General features: G+C 43.6%; 1 long non-coding RNA gene across 1 annotated transcript; it reads left to right on the top strand.

The window, feature by feature from the left end:
• Positions 1-588: 588 nt before the first annotated feature.
• On the top strand, positions 589-10054 carry LOC134729298 (uncharacterized). Its single transcript, XR_010110267.1, has 3 exons — positions 589-813; positions 5953-6119; positions 6983-10054. It is a non-coding gene; the product is annotated as an uncharacterized LOC134729298 (long non-coding RNA).
• The last annotated feature ends 11635 nt before the right edge of the window (positions 10055-21689 follow it).

The following is a 21689-nucleotide window of genomic DNA, read 5'->3' as shown; positions in this document are numbered from 1 at the left end:
TAGACATGTGACAAATCGTATCACATTTGATATTGTAAGTGTATATTTCATGAAGCCTGTATTGGTGTTTTCTTCAGTGTATTTCTGTCATGTTCCAGTCCCAAGACATAAAGTATAAAACTTAAAAACCTAAACTAATAGGGGCAGGAGGATACAGCTTGATGGTAACAGTGCATGAATGTATGGATAATTTTATCATATTTACATATGACTGATTATGTATCCCTTTTGCTTTTCAGTGTGTTCTCAGAAACAACCAGCCTTGAAGGTAATTACACATTCATTTCTGTTTTGAACTATTAACTATATAGTCTGTGAAATATACTTTATATATTGATTATTGTCTCAAATTCCATTCAGGCTACAAGTGACAAGGAAGATTCTGTTTCGAATATAGCCACAGAAATAAATGATGGACAAAAATCTGGGACAGGTAATTTTGCAATACACATTTAATGTCATGTTCACTCAGGATAGAAGAGAACTTCTCTTCCCTGAATAAATCGCAGGGGGCTCATTGAATCTGCACATTCTGATTAAGCAGGCCTGAGATTCTGCTTTTGTAATAAGTTCTCGGGTGACACTGATGTTACTGTTCCTTGGCCATGATCTGAGTAGTAGCACGGCGGGAACATGGCGCGCGGAACTGGCGCGCGCGCCTAGCTGGCGGGACCATTAACTCGAGGCGGACGCGGCCCGGACCCGGTGGATATGGAGCAGTCGCCGCTGCCGGCGCCCAAGCCGACCCAAGGGCCGACCCCCGCAAGGAGCTGAAGGAGGCGGGAGCCCCAGTCGCCGCGGGCGTCGGCGCCGGTGAGTGCGTGAGGGGCTCGGCCCCGGAGACTTTCTTTGTGAAACTCCGGCGGTGGGAGCCGGGCCGGGCCTCAGCGGCTGAGGAGTGCCTGTGAGGCGGAAGGCGTCTCGCAGTCCGGGTTCCATCCCAGCCGCTAGCCGTCAGGCGGCGGGACCTGGTCCGCCGCCTGCCTGCCTCAGTTTCCACGGGAGTGTGTGCGGGTGTGTGAGGGTGTGTATGGGTGTTGGCCTGCGCACACCGGAGGGGGGGTCGGTATACTGTCAGCGCCTAATGTGCGCGGCGCCTCCCCCCTCCCCCCAGTCCCCGTGGGGCGGAACCTGGGGACTGGAGTCCACCGGAGCAGTAGGCGGCACCCGCGGGGAGACAGGTGTCCGCGCAGCCCGGGAGGCTCAGGTGCTACCTTTCCCTGGTGGGGTTTGTGAGGAGTGAGCTCTTCGTTCCCGGAGGCGAGCAAGTCTGTCGGTGGCTCATCACAGAGCGCTGTTTTGGAAAGCGTTCCACCCACCTCAGCTTCGTGCTGTGTTTGGGCCACTAGTCAGGGGGAAGGATGCTGAGCGACATGGACTTTAGAGGTGGGGCTCCCGCTGGACGGGATGGGTCTGGGCTCTCGAGCTTACCCCCACCCTTTCCTCCCAAACCCGTTAGAGCGTAGGAATCACTGGGAGCGCCTGATAAAAATGCCACGGATTGTGGCTCACCTAAGCAGGGAAGCCGATTTGGAACTTAAACAAGCTCCCAAGTTGTGATCAGTCGAGCTTGGCAAGCACTGTTTTAGAGAGTAGGCTTCCCGCAAGCAGGAGCCGGTTTTGTGTATACCTCACCATGGCATCTTGGTACCTGGCATGGTGCCTGGCACACGGTAGATGATCAGAAAATATCTGTAGAAAGTCTAAATTATTAGGGAGAGTGCAGCATAGGAGTTCTTGAGACATTTTCAGGAGCTTCTTGAGATTAATATCTGTCAGATTTGTTTTACAGTATATTTTTCTCAGCTCCCAACTTTTGTGGTTGTTTTTAATGCCATGTTTTCAGTATGTTCTAGGCAAAAGCAGGGTATATGTTGCTTAGTATACACTATCGACTAGGCCGGTTGTGGTGGCTCACTCCTGTAATCTCAGCACTTTGGGAGGCAGATTGCTTGAGCCCAGGGGCTTGAGGCTGTAGTGAGCCAAGGAGTTAGAGACCAGTGTGGGAAACATAGCGAGGCTCGTCTCCCCAAAAATTAGCTGGGTGTGGTAACGTGCACTTGCAGTCCCAGCTACTCTGGAGGCTGAGGTGGGAGGATCGCTTGAGCTCAGGAAGTACAAGTTGCAGTGAGCCAAGGTTGTGCCACTGCATTCCATCCTGGATAACACAGCGAAACCCAGTCTGTGAAATAAGTAAATAAATACATAAATGATTATGTATACTCCAGCTAGGTTAAAATTAATTCTGAATCAAAATTCTAAATTAAAATATGCATGTTTCTTTGTCTTCATCATTTGAGAACACTAGGCTTTTAGGATTTCATTCCGTTGAGGCAGGTAAATATCTACATTTTTGACAAAGCAAATATGAATTACTGTTAATTCAAGAAAGGTGGGAATTTGCTTAAACCTGAGTATTTGTAGTCTTTGTGACTTTTTTAAATTTTAAATTTAAATTTTCTTTTTTTTTTCTTTTTTTTTTGAGATGGAGTCTCACTCTGTCGTCCAGGCTGGAGTGCAGTAGCACAATCTCAGGTCACTACAACCTCCACCTCCCGAGTTCAAACGATTCCCCTGCCTCAGCCTCTGGTGTAGCTGGCATTACAAGTGTGTGCCACCACGCCCAGCTAATTTATGTATTTTTAGTAGAGAGGAGGTTTCACTGTGTTGCCCAGGCTGGTCCCAAACTCCTTGACCTCAAGTGATCTGCCCACCTTGGCCTCCCAAAGTGCTGGGATTACAGGTGTGAGCCACAGCACCTGGCCTTATTTTTATTTTTTCGAGACAGACTCTCAGTCCGTCGCCCAGGTTGGAGTGCTGTGGCATGATCTCCACTCACTGCAACCTCCACCTCCCAGATTCCAGCGATTCTAATGCCTCAGCCTCCTGAGTAGCTGGGGTTACTAGACCCAGGTAATTTTTGTTGTATTTTTTTAGTAGAGACTGGGTTTCCCTATGTTGGCCAGGCTGCTCTGGAACTCCTGGCCTCTAGTGATCCACCTGCCTCGTCCTCCCAAAGTGCTGGAATTACAGGCATGAGCCACTGCCCCCAGCCAATCTTTGTGATATTTTGAAATTGACGTTTATATTTTGTTCAGAGTCAAAGCTAAAATAGAATTGTTTGAAAATTAATATTTCAGGAACTATTTTTTAATTAAGTTGAATTTTATTTTATTAGTTTCATTTCAGTAGCGTTTTAACCTAAAAATATATATATATACATATATACATATATATGTGTGTGTATATATATATATATATATATATATATATATTTTTTTTTTTTTTTTCCTGAGACGGAGTCTTGCTCTGTCACCCAGGCTGGAGTGCAGTGGAATGATCTTGGCCTCACTGCAGCCTCCACCCTCCCGGCTCAAGCAATTCTCCTGCCTCAGCCTCCCAAGTAGCTGGAACTACAGGTGCCCACCACTACACCTGGCTAATTTTTATATTTTTAGTAGAGATGGGGTTTCACCATGTTGTCCAGGCTGGTTTTGAACTCCTGATCTCAAATGATCTGCCCTCCTTGGCCTCCCAAAGTGCTGGGATTACAGGCGTGAGCCCCCGTGCCTGGCCTAAAAAATATTTTTAAAGACAGGATCTAGCTATGTTGCCTCAGCTGGTCTTGAACTCCCAGTCTTGGCCTCAAGTGATCCTTCTTCCTCAGCCTTCTGAATAGCTGGAAGCACAGCTGTGAGCCAGCACACATGGCGTTTTTTTATTTCTAATAAAAAAGTTAATAGAGTTTCTTGTTTCACTGGACAAAATATGCATATATAGGAAGGAAAGACTTTTGGACTTGAGATTGCGCTGAAGAAGAAAAATGGAAAAATTAAGCATTTTAGTCTCTCAGTGTGTTATTTTTGTAGCTTATACAGATATGTCTTTTTAAAGTGTCTTTAAAAAGCTTTATTGAGATAAAGATAAATGAGATAAATTCACCTACCATGAAATCAACCCCTTGAGTGCAGAATTTTGTGGTTTATAATATGTTCACAGAATCGCACAAACAAGACAGGTATCTAGATACTTTCAGACCATTTTCATCAGTCCACAAGAAATCCCATACCCATTAGCAGTCATCCTTATTCCCTTTTCCCCTAGTCCCTGGCAATAACTAGCTTACTTTCTGTCTCTGAGTTTAGCTGTTCTGGAGGTTTCACAGAATGAAATCTTACTACATATGGTCTTTTGTGATTGACTTATTTCACTTGACACAGTGTTTTCAAGGTTTATCCATGCTGTAGCGTATATCAACACTTCATTCTTTTTTAATGCTGAGTAATCTTTTGAATGGATATACCATATTTTATCAGTTCCTCTGTTGATAGGCACTTGAGTTTTTTTTCCAATTTTTGGCTATTATGCACAATGCTGCTGTGAACATTTGTGTACAAATTTTAGTGTGGATGTATATTTTCATTTCCCTTGGGTATATCCCTAAGGAATACACTATCTGGGTCATATGATAATTGTTTAAGACTACAGGCACGTGCCACCACACCTGGCAAATATTTAAAAATTTTTTGTAGATAAAGGGTCTCGCTATTTTGCCCAGGCTGATCTTGAACTCCTGGCCTCAAGAGATCCTCTCACCTCAGCCTCCCAGAAAGTGTTAGCATTATAGATGTGAGTCACTGCACCTATAAAAGAGGCTCATACCTCTTTTTATGTTTTTTTTTTTTTTTTTTGAGACAGGCTTTCACTCTGTTGCCCAGGCTGGAGTGCAGTGGTGGGATCACAGCTCACTGCAGCCTGGACCTCTCTCCATATGATTCTAGCTGTGGGTGTCTTTCCTGTAGTTTTTATTATGTTGTGGTATGTTTCTTCTGTACCCGTTTCTTTGAGGATTAATAGCATGAAGGGATGTTGAATTTCATCAAATGCTTTTTCAGTTTCAGTTGACATGATCATACTGTTTTTGTCATTTATTTGGTTGATATGATGTATCACATTGTATGTTGAGTGACCCTTGCATCCCAGGGATACATCCCACTTGATCATGATGAATTATCTTTTTAATGTTTTACTGAATTTGATTCACTGGTATTTCATTGAGGATTTTTGCATCAATATTAGAGATACTGGCCTGTAGTTTCCTTCTTTGATGCCTTTGTCTGATTTTGGTATCACAGTAATAATGGTCTCATAGAATAAGTTTGGAAGTATTCCCTCCTGTTTTTCAAAATAGTTTGAGTAGGATTTGTACTAGGTCATTAAATTGTTTGGTGTGAAGCCATCAGCAGTGAAGACATCAGTTCCTGGGCTTTTCTTTACTGGGAGACTTTTTCTGATGGCTTCAATCTCATTAATTGTTACCAATCTGTTCTGGTCTTGGATGTTTTCATTGTTCAACCTAAGTAGGTTGTATGCATCTAGGAATTTGCCAATTTCTACTAGGCTTTCCAATTTATTGGCATATAATAGCCAGTTATGATCCTTTGAATTTCTGAAGTATTAGTTGTAATGTCTCCCTTTTTTAATCTGTTGATTTTATTTATTTGAATCTTGTCTCTTTTTTCTTAGTTAGCCTGGTTGAAAGTTTGTCAATTTTGTTTTGCTTTCCAGAAAACCAACTTTTCATTTCATCTTGTGTGTTTTTCCTTTCAATTTTATTTCTGCTACGATCTTATTTATTTTTCTTATTTTTGGTTTAGTTTGTTCTTACTTTACTAGTTATTTAAGATGTATTGTTTATTTGAAGTTTTTCTTTTGTTTGGATGGTAGGCACTTATAGCTGTAAATCTCTGCCTTTGTACTGCTTTCTGCATAACAAGTTTTGGTATCCTGTGTTTTCGTTACCCTTTGTTTCATGAAATTTTTGAATTTCTGTCTTAGTATCTTCATTGACCCGCTAGTCATTTATTCAGGAGGGTAGTGTTTAACTTCCATGTGATTGTATTGTTTCCAAAATTACTCTTCTTATTGATATCTAATTTTATTCCTTTGTAGTCAAAGAAGATGGCCACGGAGACAGCAGTGTGGTCAGAGTGGTAGGAGCTGGCCATCGGCAAGAGCTGCTCCATGTCTGGCTGCTGGGTGCTAGAGCCTGTGGCCCACTGGCTTGCCTCACTGTGGTTGGTGGTGGCGGTGACAGAGACTGCAGCATGACCAGAGTGGTAGGACAGGAGCTATCCAGGGCTGCACCTTTCACAGTGTGGGGTGGGTTGGGGGTGCTATCCAGGGTGTAATTGCCTGCATTAGGGGTACTGGTTGGTAGCACTGTACAGGGCTGCACTTCCCATGGCAGGGAGGGTGGGTTATGGGCACTTTCTGGGGCTGCAATGCCCATGGAGGAGGACAGGTTAGGGCACTATCAGGTATACGCTACTGGCGGCATTGGGGGATGGAGGTGGGGGGCGCTATTGAGGGCAGGACTAGCCGTGGAGCGGGGGCGAGTTCGGTGCTATCAGGGGCTGCACTGCTGGCAGTGGTCAGCAGAGTTGGCATCCAAGGAAGGAGTGGTTCTCCTCTCCCTGACTCCACACTCCAGAGAGCGACCCACTCTTGGTCATACTGGAATGCGGCAGGCACGCAGCGTTTGCGTGGGAATCCTGAGCACGGCAGAGCCCCCACACCCACCATGGTTCCTGGGCCTGTGCACTCTGGGTCTGTGCCTCAGAGGCTGCCAGGCACCCCTGGGGACACCACGGGGGACAGGGCCCTGTGTGTGGAAGCGTCTGGAACAGGAATTGGCACCTGGGTGCGGAGGGCTGGCTGGGTCTGAATTTTTCTGCTTCTCCTGCTCCCCGAGGAGTGCAGCCCCGGTGGGCCCAATGGTTCCTGTGGAGTGGGGAGCTGGGTGCTGTGGTGTCTCCAGCACCCACCCCAGACCCCAGTTCCCGGCCAGCTTGGGCCAAAAGGAGAGGCTGGACTTTGGAGGGTGGGTGTGAGTGCCTTTGCTGAAACTGGCCCCTGCCACCCAGTGGCCAGCATGACAAGTTGAGGCTCTAACCCTTCCACCCCTCACATCTTCCTCTAGGCTTTTCTGGCTTTGCCCACCCAGCTGCTCCGTGCCAGGAGGAGGAGGAGACACCTAGAGCCTGCGACACCACGACTTGCCTCACTGCGGGTGGGTGGCAGCGACAGAGACTGCAGTGCGCCAGAGCGGTAGGAGAGCGGCCGCGCTAGGAGGGCAGGCGGCTGCAGCCAGGGTTGGGGGTCAGGCTTACAGCGATGGACGGGCTGCAGCAGTGTCCAGGTGGTAGGAGCCTTGTAGGGCAGGCTGGTGCATTGGCAATGGGCCTGGCTTTGCCCTGCATTGCCCTGTACCTGCCCTACTGTTACATGGACTGTCTCGGCCCTGTCCTGCTCTGGTCCCATCCTGACCCTGTCTTGGCCCTGTGCTACCCTGTCCCTGCCCTGGTCTTGCCCTGGCACTGGCCCTGCCCTGAACCGGCACTGGCCCTGCCCTGAACCTGCACTGGCCTGACCTTGGCTCTGGCCCTGGCTCTGGCCCTACCCCTTGTCCTGACCCTGGTCATGTCATGGCACTGGCCCTGCCAGTGGTCATGGTCCTACTCCTGTTCTGGCCCTGACCTGGCCTTGGACATGTCCTGGTCTTGCTTTGACCCATCCCTGCCCTGGCCCTACCATGGGCCTGCCTTTTCTGCCCTCTCGTGGCACTGACCTTGCCCTGTCATGGCCCAGTGGTGCCATTGCCCTGCCTTACCCTGCACTGGTTGTGCCTCGGCCCCGCTTGGTGCTGGCCACTCCCTGGACCTGCCCAGACCCTGCCTCGACTTTTGCCCTGCCCTCACTACGGCCTGGCCCTGGCCCTAGCCCTGGTCCTGCCATATCCCTGGCCCTGCCCTTATCCAGGCCCTGCCCCTGCTGCTGCCCTGGCCCTGGCCTGGAACCTGGTCCTGTCAAGGACCTGCCCTGACTCTGCCATGGCCCTGGCCCTGCTCTGCCTTGTTCCTGGCCCTGACCCTTTCCTGGCTCTGCACTGGCCTTTCCCTGGCCCTGAGCTGGCAGTGGTCTGCCCCTGGTCTGGCCATCACCCTGCCCTGCTGTGCTCTGGATGTGTCATCACCCTGCCCTGGCCCTACTCTGCCTTTGACCCTGCCCTGGCCTTACCTTGGCCCTCACCCTAGTCTTCGCTAGGCCCTGCTCTGGAGCTGGCCCTAGCACAGACCTGGCCCTGACCCTGGCCCTGGTCTTTGTCCTGCCATAGCCCTGGCCCTGAAGTGGACTTGGAGGTGTCCTGGCCCCGGCGTAACATGGCTCTGCATTGGCCTGTCCCTGCCCTGCCCCTACCATTGCCTTGCCCTGCTCTGCCCTTTCCCAGTACTGACCTGGCCATGCTATTTCCCTGCCCTACCCTGCCTTGGCTGTGCCCTGGCTCAGTTCTGGCCCTGGCCCCGGCCCTGCCCTGGACATGTTCTGACACTGCCTCAGCCTTGGCACTAGCCTGGCTCTTTCTTGGCATCAGTCCTGCTCTCTCTGTGGACCGGCTGTTGTCCTGTCCTCTGCTGGCCATACCATGCCCTGCCCTGCCCTGCCCTGACTCAGCCCTGGCTCAGCCCTGGCCCAGCCTTGGCCTTGGCATTGCCCCTGGTCCTGCCATATTTCTTGCCCTGTCCCTACCCTGGCCTTGGCCCTGACCCTTACCTTGCTCTGGCCCTGCCCTTGCCCTAACACAGCCCCTGGCCCTGCCCTGGACCTGTCCTGGCCCTGGCCCTTCCCTGCTTGAGACCTTGCCCTGGTTCTCCTCTGGCCCTGACCCTGAAATGCCTGGCCCTACCCTGGCCTTGCACTGCTCTGGCCCTTGCCCTGACTCTGGTCCTGTCACTGGCCTAGCCCCAGCCCTGTTGCTGGTCTTACCATGGCCCAGACCCTGCCTTGGCCCTGCCCTGACACTGTCCTGGACCCTGGCTGTGCCAAGATCCTGCACTGTCCTTGCCCTTGTTTTGCTCCTGCCCCAAACCTGGTCCTGCCCAGGCCCTGGCCCTGGCCCTCCCCTGGCTGTTCCCTGGCCCTGCCCAGGTCTTGGCACTGGCCTGGCCCTGCCCTGCCTTGGCCCTATGCATTCCTGGCCCTGCCTTGACGGCCCTGGTCCTGCCTTGGCCCTAGCCTGGCTTTGACCCTGCCCTGGCCCTACCTTGGCCTTCATCCTAGCCTTACCTGGGCACTGTGTTGTACCTGGCCATAGCACAGACCTGGCTGTGGCCCTGGCCCTGCCATGGCCCTGCCCCAGACCTTAGCCCTGCCAGGTACCTGTCCTGGCCCTGCTCTGGGCCTGGCTTTGTCCCTGGTTCTTAGATGACCCTGGCCCTGCCCCTGCCCTTGTCCTTGCCCTGGTACTGGCCTTGGACATGTCCATGGTCCTAACCCTGGTCCTGCCCTGGAGCTGCCACTGTCTTGGCCCTGCCCTGTCTCTGGCCCTGCCCCGGCCCCAGCCATAGACCTGCCCTGGTTGGTCGTGCCCTACCTTAACCCTGTGCTACCCTGGGCCTACTCCACCCTGCCCTGGTCCTGCCCTCCCTTTGTCCCTGCCCTGACCCCGCCTTGGCCCTCACACTGGCCCTAGCACTTACTTGGTCCTATCTGTGGCGTTGGCCTAGCATTGACCCCTGCTCCTGACCCTGCTCCTGCCATGGCCCTGGCCCTGCCAATGACCCTGACAGCCCTGGCCCTAGCCCTGTCTTGGCCCTGGCCCTGAACTGGCCCTGCCCTGACCCTGGCCCTGAATTGGATTTGCAGGTGTCTTGTCCCTGATTTAATCTGGCCCTACCATGGCCCTGTCCCTCTCCTGGCTCTGTCCTGGTCTTGTGCTGACCCTGACCCAGACCTTGGCCCTGCCCCAGCCTTGTCCTTGACCTGGCCATGGCCCTGCCTCTGCCCTGGACCAGCGCTGTCACTGGCACGGACCCTGGCCCTGGCCCTTTGCTACTTAAGGCCATACCCTGTCCCAGCCCTGGTCCTGACCCTGTCCTGGCCCTAATTTGGCCTGGCTCTACCCTGGCATGCTATTCTGGCCCTAGCCCTGACCCTGTCCCTGTCCCTGTCCTGGCCCTAGCCCCATTGCTGGTCCTGCCATGGCTCTTATCCTGACATTGCCCTTTCCTGGTCCTGGCCCTGGCCCTGTCCCAGCCCTGTTCTGGCCCTGGTCTGAACCCTGGCCCTGCAATGGACCCTCCTTGGTCCTACCCAGACCCTGGTTCTGGCCCTACCTTTGCCCTGGCCTGGACCCCGGTACTGGTCCTTGTCCTGCCCCAGCCGTGGCCCTGGCCCCGCCCTGCCTGTGCCCTGTTCTATCCTGGGCTGGCCCTGCCATGGCCTGGTCTTGCCATTGCCCTGCCCTAGCCTGCCCTGCTTGTGCCCTAGATCTGCCCCGGCCTTTGCCCCTGTCTTGGTTCCAGCCTTGACACAGCCCTGGACCTTCCCTGACCTTGCCTCAGCCCTGGCACTACCCTGGCCTTGGCTTGGCATTTGCCCTACTCTCTCTATGGCCTGGCTCTGGTCCTGCCCTGCTCTGCTCTTGTTCTGTCCTGGCACAGCCCTGGCCCTGCCGTATCACTGGCTCTGGTCCCGCCCTTATGCAGGCCTGACCCTGCCCCTGCCTTGGCTTTGGCCTGGACCTTGGCCGTACAGTGACCCTGCCATGACCCTTTCCTGGCCCTGGCCTGGAACTTGGCCCTGCCAAGGACTCGCCCTGGCTCTGTCATGGCCCTGGCCCTTTCCTGGATTTGGATGTGTCCTGTCCCTTATTTGCCCCGGCCCTTCCCTGGCTCTGCCATACCCCTTCTCTGGGGTAGGGCCAGGGTCAGGACCAGGGTAGGGCCATGGTAAGGCCTGAAGATGGGAAGGGCTGGGGCAGCGGCAGGACCAGGGAAGGGTCAGGGCCAGTGATGTGGTAGGACTAGGGGCAGAGCCGGCACTAGGGCTGAGCCGGGGCAGAGCAGGAGAGATTACATTAGGCTATTACATAAAATTTTTATTTTAGATTTTTAAGATAACTATAGTAGTGGTAATAATGTCTATACTATGTTGTTTGTAATAGTAATAATGTTTGCAGTAAATAATCACTAAATTTTAACTAATACTATCTTTGCTTCCAGTAGTGTTCTATGAGTACAATTTTATCAATATGTAAATATGTGAGGCATTGATTCTCACAATAATTCTATGTGCTAGGTACTTAAAGCATCCCCATTTTCCAAATGTAGGAAACAGGCATAAAGAAGTTAAATACTTGGCCAGATTACTCCTGTAATCCCAGCACTTTGGGAGGCCAAGGCAGGCAAATGGCTTGAACTCAGGAGTTTGGAACCAGCCTGGGCAACATTGTGAAACCCCATCTCTACTAAAAATGCACAAAAAGAGCTGATTTAAGTTTCTTGTAGGATTCTGGTTATAAAACACTGGTCAAACACACAGGGCATGGATAGGGCAGGGCCAGGGACAAGTTCAGGTCAGGAAGGGGCCAGGGCCAAGGCAGGGCCAGATCTGGACTTGGAGGTGTCCTGGTCTGATTTGCCCTGTCCCAACGTTGGCCCAGCCCTGCTCTGGCACTTCCTGTCATGCCCTGTCCTTGGTCTGAGCATTGGCCCTGGCCCTGTCCTGCTTCTGGCCCTGCCCCAGAGTTGACCAGGCACTGCCATGGCCCAGTCCTGCATTGCCCTGCCGTCTTCTGCCCTGGTGCTGCCATGGCCCTGCTTGGGCCCTAGCTCTGCCTCGACTCTGGACCTGCCCTGACTCTGCTCAGCCCTGGATCTACCCTGACTCTGCCTTGGTGTTGCCCTCCCATCTCTATGGCCTGGCTCTGGCCCTGCCTTGCACAGGCCATGCTCTGCCCTGCATGTCCCAGCCTGGGCCCAGCCCTTGCCCTACCATATTTCTGACCCCAGCCATACCCTTGTTCTGGCCTTGACCCTGCCGTGGCACTCTCCTGGCCCTTCCTTGGTCCTGCCCTGCCCTTCCATGCCCTGGCCTTTCCCTCGCCCTGCACTGGTCCTGCCCTGCCCTGGCAGTGCCTTGGCCCTGGCCCTGCCTTCTCCCTGGCCTTGCCCTTTCCCTGCCCTGGCCTGACCCCAGGCCTACCGAGTCCATGAAATGACCCTGGACCTGCCTTGCCATCATCTGTCCTGGCCCTGTATTGTCCCCACCATGCTCTGGTCCAGCGCTTACCCTGGCCCTGTTGCTAGTCCTGCCACTGCTATGGTCCTGCCCTGTTTTTGGCCATGACCTGTGCTACCCTAGCCCTGCCCCGCCTTGGCCTTGGCCCTACCGTGGCCTTTTCCTACCCTGGCCTGGCCGTACACTGGCCATTTCTACCCTGGCCTTGCCCTTCCCTGGTCTTGCCCTGCCCTGGCCTTGCCCTGCCCTGGCCTTGGCTTTGCCTTATCCTGGTCCTGGTTCTGCCCTGGCCCTGCCCTTTCTCTGGATCCTCTCTGGTTCTGCCTTCTCCCTGGCCCTGCCCTTGCTCTGGCCCTGTTCCTGGCTCAGCCTTGACCCTGGCCCTGGCCCTGGCCCTGACAATCCCCAGGCCCCACACTGGCCATGCTTGGCCCTGGCCCCTCCTTTGGCCCTGCCCTGGCCCTGTGCTATCTTAGTACAGGGCCTTGGCCTTGGCCCTGTGCTATCTTAGTCCTGCCCTGGCCCTGAACTTGCCCTGGCCCTACCCTCACCCTACACTGGCCCTGCCCTACCCTGGCCTTGCCCTGACCTGGCCCTGCCTTTGGCCTGCCCTGGCTCTGGTTCTGCCCTGGCCTTGCCCTTGCCCTGGACCCTCCCTGGCCATGTTTTTACTGTGGTCCTTCTCTGGCCTTGCCCTTGCCCTTTCCCCTTTCTGGTCCTGCCATGTTTCTGGCCCTGCCCTGTCCATGTCCTGGACCTGACTCTGGCCCTGGACCTCCCTGTCCCTGCCCTGCCATACCCTGGCCCGTTCCTTGCTCTACACTGACCCTGCCCTGCCTTGGCCCTGTGCTACCCTAGCCCTGCCCTGGCCTTCTGCTGGCCCTGATCCTGCCATGGCCCTGGCCCTGCCATGTCCCTGCCCTGGCCCTGGTTCTGCCCTACTTCTGGCCCTGGCCTTGGTCCTCTTATGTCCCTGGCTGTGACCCTGCCCCTGGTTTTTCTCTGGCCATGACCCTGCCCCGGTTCTGTCCTATCCCTGGCCCTGTCTCAGTTCTGTCCTAGCCCTGGCCTTTCACAGTACTTTATGCTTAGTAAGGGCTCCATAGTGTCTGTGAGTTGAGTGTTGTGTTCATAGTATCTGCCAAAACAGAAAGAAAAAAACCAAAATCTGAAGATGAGAAGTTAAAGCTTTGTATATAATATGCCTTGAATTGTAAGTGCTTGTTATTAGTTGTATTACATGTAGGTCATGGTTTTGTACACATAACTCCAAACCATTGATACTGTTAAAAGAATATATGAATATATGAAAGAATATATAAACATAAGAATGTATGAGTATCTAATGACCTCTCCAAATTAATTTTTATTTTTAGCTCTATGAGATTTTTCTCAGTGTAACAAATGTTTATTCCTATGTAATTAAGGGCATATTTCCTGTACAGAATATTGATATTACTTAATTGAAAATTATATAATGCAAAAATATAATACTATTTTTAGGCCAGGCATGGTGGCTCATACCTGTAATCCCAACATTTTGAGAGGCCAAGTTTGGAGAATCATTTGAGTCCAGGAGTTGACCAGCCTGGGCAACATATTGAGACCTTTTCTTTATTAAATAAATAAATAAGTAAATAAATAGGATGGGCACTGTGGCTCATATCTGTAATCCCAGCATTTTGGGTTGCGAAGGCAGGAGGATTGCTTGAGCCCAGGAGTTTGAGACCAGCCTGGGCAGCATAGCAAGACTCCATCTCTACAAATAATAAAATATTAACCAGGTGTGGTGGTGCGCACCTGGGGTCCCAGCTACCTGGGAGGCTAAGGTGGGAGGTTTGCTCGAGGCTGCAGTGAACTGTGAATGCACCACTGCATTCCAGCCTAGGCCACAGAACAGGACCTTGTCTACCAATAAATAAGTAAAAATATAAATAAAAATAAGTAAAAAGAAATATAAGTAAATATAAATATAAATACATATAAATATAAAAATGAATACATGAAAACAAACAATTTTTAAATTTAAAATCACTGAGGGCATCCTATCCATTTCATTTCATGATTCCATTACATCATTTCACTTAGATGAAATGATAAGATTACTTGAGATGAGATGAAATGATGAAATGATGAGATGAAATGATGAGATGAAATTTTGAGATGAAATGGTGAGTAGAAATGATGAGATGAAATGATGAGATAAAATGACAAAATTGAAAATAAATTGAAAGGAGATGAGATGAGATGAAATGAGATGATGGATGAAATGATGAGATGAAACGAGATGAAATGATGAGAAGAAATGAGATGAAATGAAATGAAATAATGAAATGATATGAAATAATGAAATTGAGATGAGATGAGATGATATAATGAGATAAAATGATGAGATGAAATGAGATGAACGATAAGATGAAATGATGAAATAAGATGAGATGATAAGACGAAATGATGAGATGAAATGATGAGATGAAATGAGATGAAAAATGATGAGATGAAAAATGAGATGAAATAATGAAATGAGATGAAATGAAATGAAATAATGAAAGGAAATTATGAAATGTAATGATGAAATAATGAAATGGCAATGATGAGATGAGAAGAAATGATGAGATGAAATGATGAAATGATGAGATGAGATGAGATTAAATGATGAGATTAAATGATGAGATGAGATGTGATGAGATGAAATGATGACATGATATGATGACATGAAATCAGGTGAAATAATGAGATGAAATGAGATGAAATGATGAGATGAAATGATGAGATGAGATGAAATGAGATGAGATGAAATGTGATGAGATGAAATGACATAATGAAATGAAATAATGAAATGAAATGATGAAATGGAATAATGAAATGGAAATGATGAGATGAGATGCAATGAGTTGAAATGATGAGATGAAATGAGATGAAATGATGAGATGACATGACATGAAATAATGAAATGAAATAATGAAATGAAATTGAGATGAGAAGATACAAGACGAGATGAAACGATGAAATGATAAGATGAAATGAGTTGATGAGATGATGAGATGAAATGATGAGATGAAAAGATGAGATGAAATGATGAGATGAAATGAAATGATGAGATGAAATTAGATGAAATGAAATTAGATGAAATGTAATGAGATGAAATGAAATGACATAATGAAATGAAAAAATGAAATGAAATAATGAAATGAGGTGAAATTAAATGAGATGATGAACTTAAATGATGAAATGAAATAATGAAATGGAAATGAAATGGAAATTATGAGATGAGATGAAATGATAAGATAAGAGTAGATGATGAGATGAAATGAGATGAAATGATGAGATGAACTGATGAGATGAAATGAAATGAAATGAAATAATGAGATGAAATGATATGAAATAATGAAATAAAATGAAATTGAAATGAAATTGAAATAAGATGAGATGAAATGATAAGATGAAATGATGAAATAAAATGATGAAATGATGAGATGTGATGAGATGAAATGATGAGATGACATGACATGAAATAATGAAATGAAATAATGAAATGAAATTGAGATGAGAAGAGATGAGATGAAACAATGAAATGATAAGATGAAATGAGTTGATGATGAGATGAAATGATGAGATGAAAAGATGAGATGAAATGATGAGATGAAATTAGATGAAATGAAATTAGATGAAATGTAATGAGATGAAATGAAATGACATAATGAAATGAAAAAAATGAAATAATGAAATGAGGTGAAATTAAATGAGATGATGAAATTAAATGATGAAATGAAATAATGAAATGGAAATGAAATGGAAATTATGAGATGAGATGAAATGATGAGATGATGAGATGCAATGATGAGATGAAATGATGAAATGATGAGATGAGATGTAATGAAATGAGATGAAATGAATGAGATGAAATGAAATAATGAAAGGAAATTGAATTGAGATGAGATGAGATGAAATGACGAGATAAAATGAGATGAAAAAAGAAATGAGATGAAATGATGAGATGAAATGAGATTAAATGATGAGATTAAATGATGAGATGAGATGTGATGAAATGAGATGAAATGATGACATGATATGACATGAAATCAGATGAAATGATGAGATGAAATATTGAGATGAAATGAGATTAAATGATGAGATTAAATGATGAGATGAGATGTGATGAAATGAAATGAAATGATGACATGATATGACATGAAATCAGATGAAATAATGAGATGAAATGATGAGATGAAATGATGAGATGAAATGAGATGAGATGAAATGTGATGAGATGAAATGACATAATGAAATGAAGTAATGAAATGAAATGATGAAATGGAATAATGAAATGGAAATGATGAGATGAGATGCAATGAGTTGAAATGATGAGATGAAATGATGAGATGAAAAGATGAGATGAGACGAGATGTGATGAAATGATGACGTGAAATGACATAAAATGAGATGAAATAAGATGTAATGATGAAATGAGATGAAATGATGAGATGAGATGAAATGAAATGGTGAGATAAAATGATATGAAATGATGATATGAAATGATGAGATGAATGATGAGATAAGAGGAGATGATGAGATGAAATGATGAGATGAAATGATGAGATGAACTGATGAGATGAAATGAAATGAAATAATGAAATAATGAGATGAAATGATATGAAATAATGAAATAAAATGAAATTGAAATAAAATTGAAATGAGATGAGATGAAATGATAAGATGAAATGATGAAATAAAATGATGAAATGATGAGATGTGATGAGATGAAATGAGATGACATGACATGAAATAATGAAATGAAATAATGAAATTAAATTGAAATGAGATGAGAGGATACGAGATGAGATGAAATGATGAGATGAAATGATGAAATGATAAGATGAAATGAGTTGATGAGATGATGAGATGAAATGATGAGATGAAAAGATGAGATGAAATGATGAGATGAAATTAGATGAAATGTAATGAGATGAAATGAAATTACATAATGAAATGAAAAAATGAGATTAAATAATGAGGTGAAATCAAATCAGATGATGAACTTCAATGATGAAATGAAATAATGAAATGGAAATGATGAGATGAGATGAAATGATGAGATGAATGATGAGATGCAATGATGAGAGGAAATGATGAGATGAGATGTAATGATGAGATGTAATGAAATGAGATGAAATGAAATAATGAAAGGAAATTGAGGTGAGATGAGATGAAATGATGAGATAAAATGAGATGAAATAAGAAATGAGATGAAATGATGAAATGATGAGATGAGATGTAATGATGAGTTGTAATGAAATGAGATGAAATGAAATAATGAAAGGAAATTGAGGTGAGATGAGATGAAATGATGAGATAAAATGAGATGAAATAAGAAATGAGATGAAATGATGAAATGATGAGATGAGATGAAATGATGAGATGAAATGAGATTAAATGATGAGATTAAATGATGAGATGAGATGTGATGAAATGAGATGAAATGATGACATGATATGATGACATGAAATCAGATGAAATGATGAGATGAGATGAAATGAGATGAGATGAAATGTGATGAGATGAAATGACATAATGAAATGAACGAAATGATGAAATGGACTAATGAAATGGAAATGATGAGATGAGATGCAATGAGTTGAAATGTTGAGATGAAATGAGATGAAATGATGAGATGAAAAGATGAGATGAGATGTGATGAAATGATGACATGAAATGACATAAAATGAGATGAAATAAGACGTAATGATGAAATGAGATGAAATGATGAGATGAGATGAAATGAAATGCTGAGATAAAATGATATGAAATGATGATATGAAATGATGAGATGAATGATGAGATGAAATGATGAGATAAGAGGAGATGATGAGATGAAATGATGAGATGAAATGAGATGAACTGATGAGATGAAATGAAATGAAATGAAATAATGAAATAATGAGATGAAATGATATGAAATAATGAAATAAAATGAAATTGAAATGAAATTGAAATGAGATGAGATGAAATGATAAGATGAAATGATGAAATAAAATGATGAAATGATGAGATGTGATGAGATGAAATGATGAGATGACATGACATGAAATAATGAAATGAAATAATGAAATGAAATTGAAATGAGATGAGAAGATATGAGATGAGATGAAATAATGAGATGAAATGATGAAATGATAAGATGAAATGAGATGATGAGATGAAAAGATGAGATGAAATGATGAGATGAAATGAAATGGTGAGATGAAATTAGATGAAATGTAATGAGATGAAATGAAATGACATAATGAAATGAAAAAATGAAATAATGAAGTGAGGTGAAATTAAATGAGATGATGAAATTAAATGATGAAATGAAATAATGAAATGGAAATGAAATGGAAATGATGAGATGAAATGATGAGATGCAATGATGAGATGAAATGAAATGATGAGATGAGATGAGATGTAATGAAATGAGATGAAATGAATGAGATGAAATGAAATAATGAAACGAAATTGAATTGAGATGAGATGAGATGAAATGATGAGATAAAATGAGATGAAATAAGAAATGATGAGATGAAATGATGAGATGAGATGAAATGATGAGATAAAATGAGATGAAATAAGAAATGATGAGATGAAATGATGAAATGATGAGATGAGATGAAATGATGAGATGAAATGAGATGAAATGATGAGATAAAATGAGATGAAATAAGAAATGATCAGATGAAGTGATGAAATGATGAGATGAGATGAAATGAGATGAAATGGGATTAAATGATGAGATTAAATGATGAGATGAGATGTGATGAAATGAGATGAAATGATGACATGATATGATGACATGAAATCAGATGAAATAATGAGATGAAATGATGAGATGAAATGATGAGATGAGATGAAATGAGATGAGATGAAATGTGATGAGATGAAATGAAATAATGAAATGAAATGATGAAATGGAATAATGAAATGGAAATGATGAGATGAGATGCAATGAGTTGAAATGATGAGATGAAATGAGATGAAATGATGAGTTGAAAAGATGAGATGAGATGTGATGAAATGATGACATGAAATGACATAAAATGAGATGAAATAAGATGTAATGATGAAATGAGATGAAATGATGAGATGAGATGAAATGGTGAGATAAAATGATATGAAATGATGATATGAAATGAGATGAATGATAAGATGAAATGAGATAAGAGGAGATGAGATGAAATGATGAGATGAAATGATGAGATGAAATGATGAGATGAAATGATGAGATGAACTGATGAAATGATATGAAATGAAATAATGAAATAATGAGATGAAATGATATGAAATAATGAAATAAAATGAAATTGAAATAAAATTGAAATGAGATGAGATGAAATGATAAGATGAAATGATGAAATAAAATGATGAAATGATGAGATGTGATGAGATGAAATGATGAGATGACATGACATGAAATAATGAAATGAAATAATGAAATTGAAATGAGATGAGAAGATATGAGATGAGATGAAATGATGAGATGAAATGATGAAATAAGATGAAATGAGTTGAGATGATGAGATGAAATGATGAGATGAAAAGATGAGATGAAATGAGATGAAATGAAATTAGATGAAATGTAATGAGATGAAATGAAATGATGTAATGAAATGAAAAAATGAAATGAAAGAATGAAATGAGGTGAAATTAAATGAGATGATGAAATTAAATGATGAAATGAAATGGAAATGATGAGATGAGATGAGATGAATGATGAGATGCAATGATGAGATGAAATGATGAAATGATGAGATGAGTTGAGATGTAATGATGAGATGTAATGAAATGAGATGAAATAAGAAATGATGAGATGAAATGATGAAATGCTGAGGTGAGATGAGATGAAAGGAGATGAAATGATGAGATGAAATGAAAGGATGAGATGAAATGATGAGATGAGATGAAATGAGATGAGGTGAGATGAGATGAAATGAGATGAAATGATGAGATGAGATGAGAAGAAATGATAAGATGAAATGAGGTAAGATGAGATGAAATGATGAGATGAGAAGAAATGAAATAAAGTGAAATGAAATGAAATAATGAAATTGAGATGAGACGAAATGAGTTAAACTGATGAGATGAAATGATGAGAAGAAATGAGATGAAATGATGAGATGAGATGATGAGATGAAATGATGAGATGAAAAATGATGAGATAAAAATGATGAGATGAAATGATGAGATGAATTGAAATGAGATGAAATGAAATAATGAAATAATGAAATGAGATGAAATGATATTGAAATGAAATTGAAAGATGAGATGAGATGAAACGATGAAATGTTGAAATGATGAAATGAAGAGATGTGGTGAGATGAAATGATGAGCTGAAATGATGAGACAAAATGAAATGAGATTAAATGAGATGAAAAATGATGAGATGAAAAATGATGAGATGAAATGATGAGATGAAATGAGATGAATTGAGATGAGATGAAATAATGAAATTAGGTGAAATAATGAAATGAGATGAAATGAAATAATGAAATGAAATTGAAATGAGATGAGAAGAAATGATGAGATGAAATGTTGAAATGAAAGGAGGAAATGATGAGATGAGGAGATGAAATGATGAGATGAAATGAATTGAGATGAAATGATGAGATGAAAAATGATATGAAAAATGAGATGAAATGAGATGATATGAAGTGATATAATGAAATAAATGAAATTAGATGAAATTAAATGAAATAGTGAAATGAAATAATGAAAATGAAATGGAAATGAGATGAGATTTGATGAAATGATGAGATGATATGATGAGATGAGATAAAATGAGATGAAATGATGAGATGAAATGATGAAATGAGATGAAATGATGAGATGAAATGATGAGGTGAAGTGATGCACTGTCACGTGTGTGTCTATTCTTTTTCCCAACCAACAAAAATTATAATTCATTTTAATTTTATTATTTAAGAATATTCTTAAGAGTTGAAGGAAAAATAATATCTACATTATGGGTTACAATCTAAGTATAAATAATACATAAATATATTAAAACTTACAAAGAATATGTTTTGGAATCAAATATACCATGCTTCTGTGATGACAGTTATTTCATGCTGGTTGTCACAATTTTACATGAAAAACTAATGAAAAAATGTTTTTAACTGTTTCTAAAAATAAGTTTCCAAAAGAGTTTTACATTCGAAATATGAAAAAGATGTCTTTGCGTTCCTTAATCTGATGAGATTTTCACACTCTGCACATGATAATTGTTAGATTTTTATTGTGTTGATAAATTGTATATCAAATAAAAAATGTTATTACCTCTTAAATTAGGATTTTTAGGTGATATAGGCAGAAAGGAAGGCAAGTTTTTATAACTTTGTCTAAATGAACTTTCTAAATGCCTGAGTATTAAAAGATAACGTCTATAAATCACAATGTATATATTACTGTATGACCTAGGACCAATCAAAACCATTACCTCTGATAACATTATATTGTGCCCAATGTAAAATAGATATAATAATATCTCAAACTTAAATCCAGGCATTGTCATTGAATATCTTAAGAATATGCAGCAAAGGTGCTTTTAAAAATACAAGCTAGTGATTGTACTGAAT

Source organism: Pan paniscus, chromosome 18, assembly GCF_029289425.2.
Source record: "Pan paniscus chromosome 18, NHGRI_mPanPan1-v2.0_pri, whole genome shotgun sequence".
NCBI classification, from domain to species: Eukaryota; Metazoa; Chordata; class Mammalia; order Primates; family Hominidae; genus Pan; species Pan paniscus.
The sequence above is the reverse complement of the archived record's forward strand: the minus strand, read 5'-3'. Positions and strand labels throughout refer to the sequence as shown.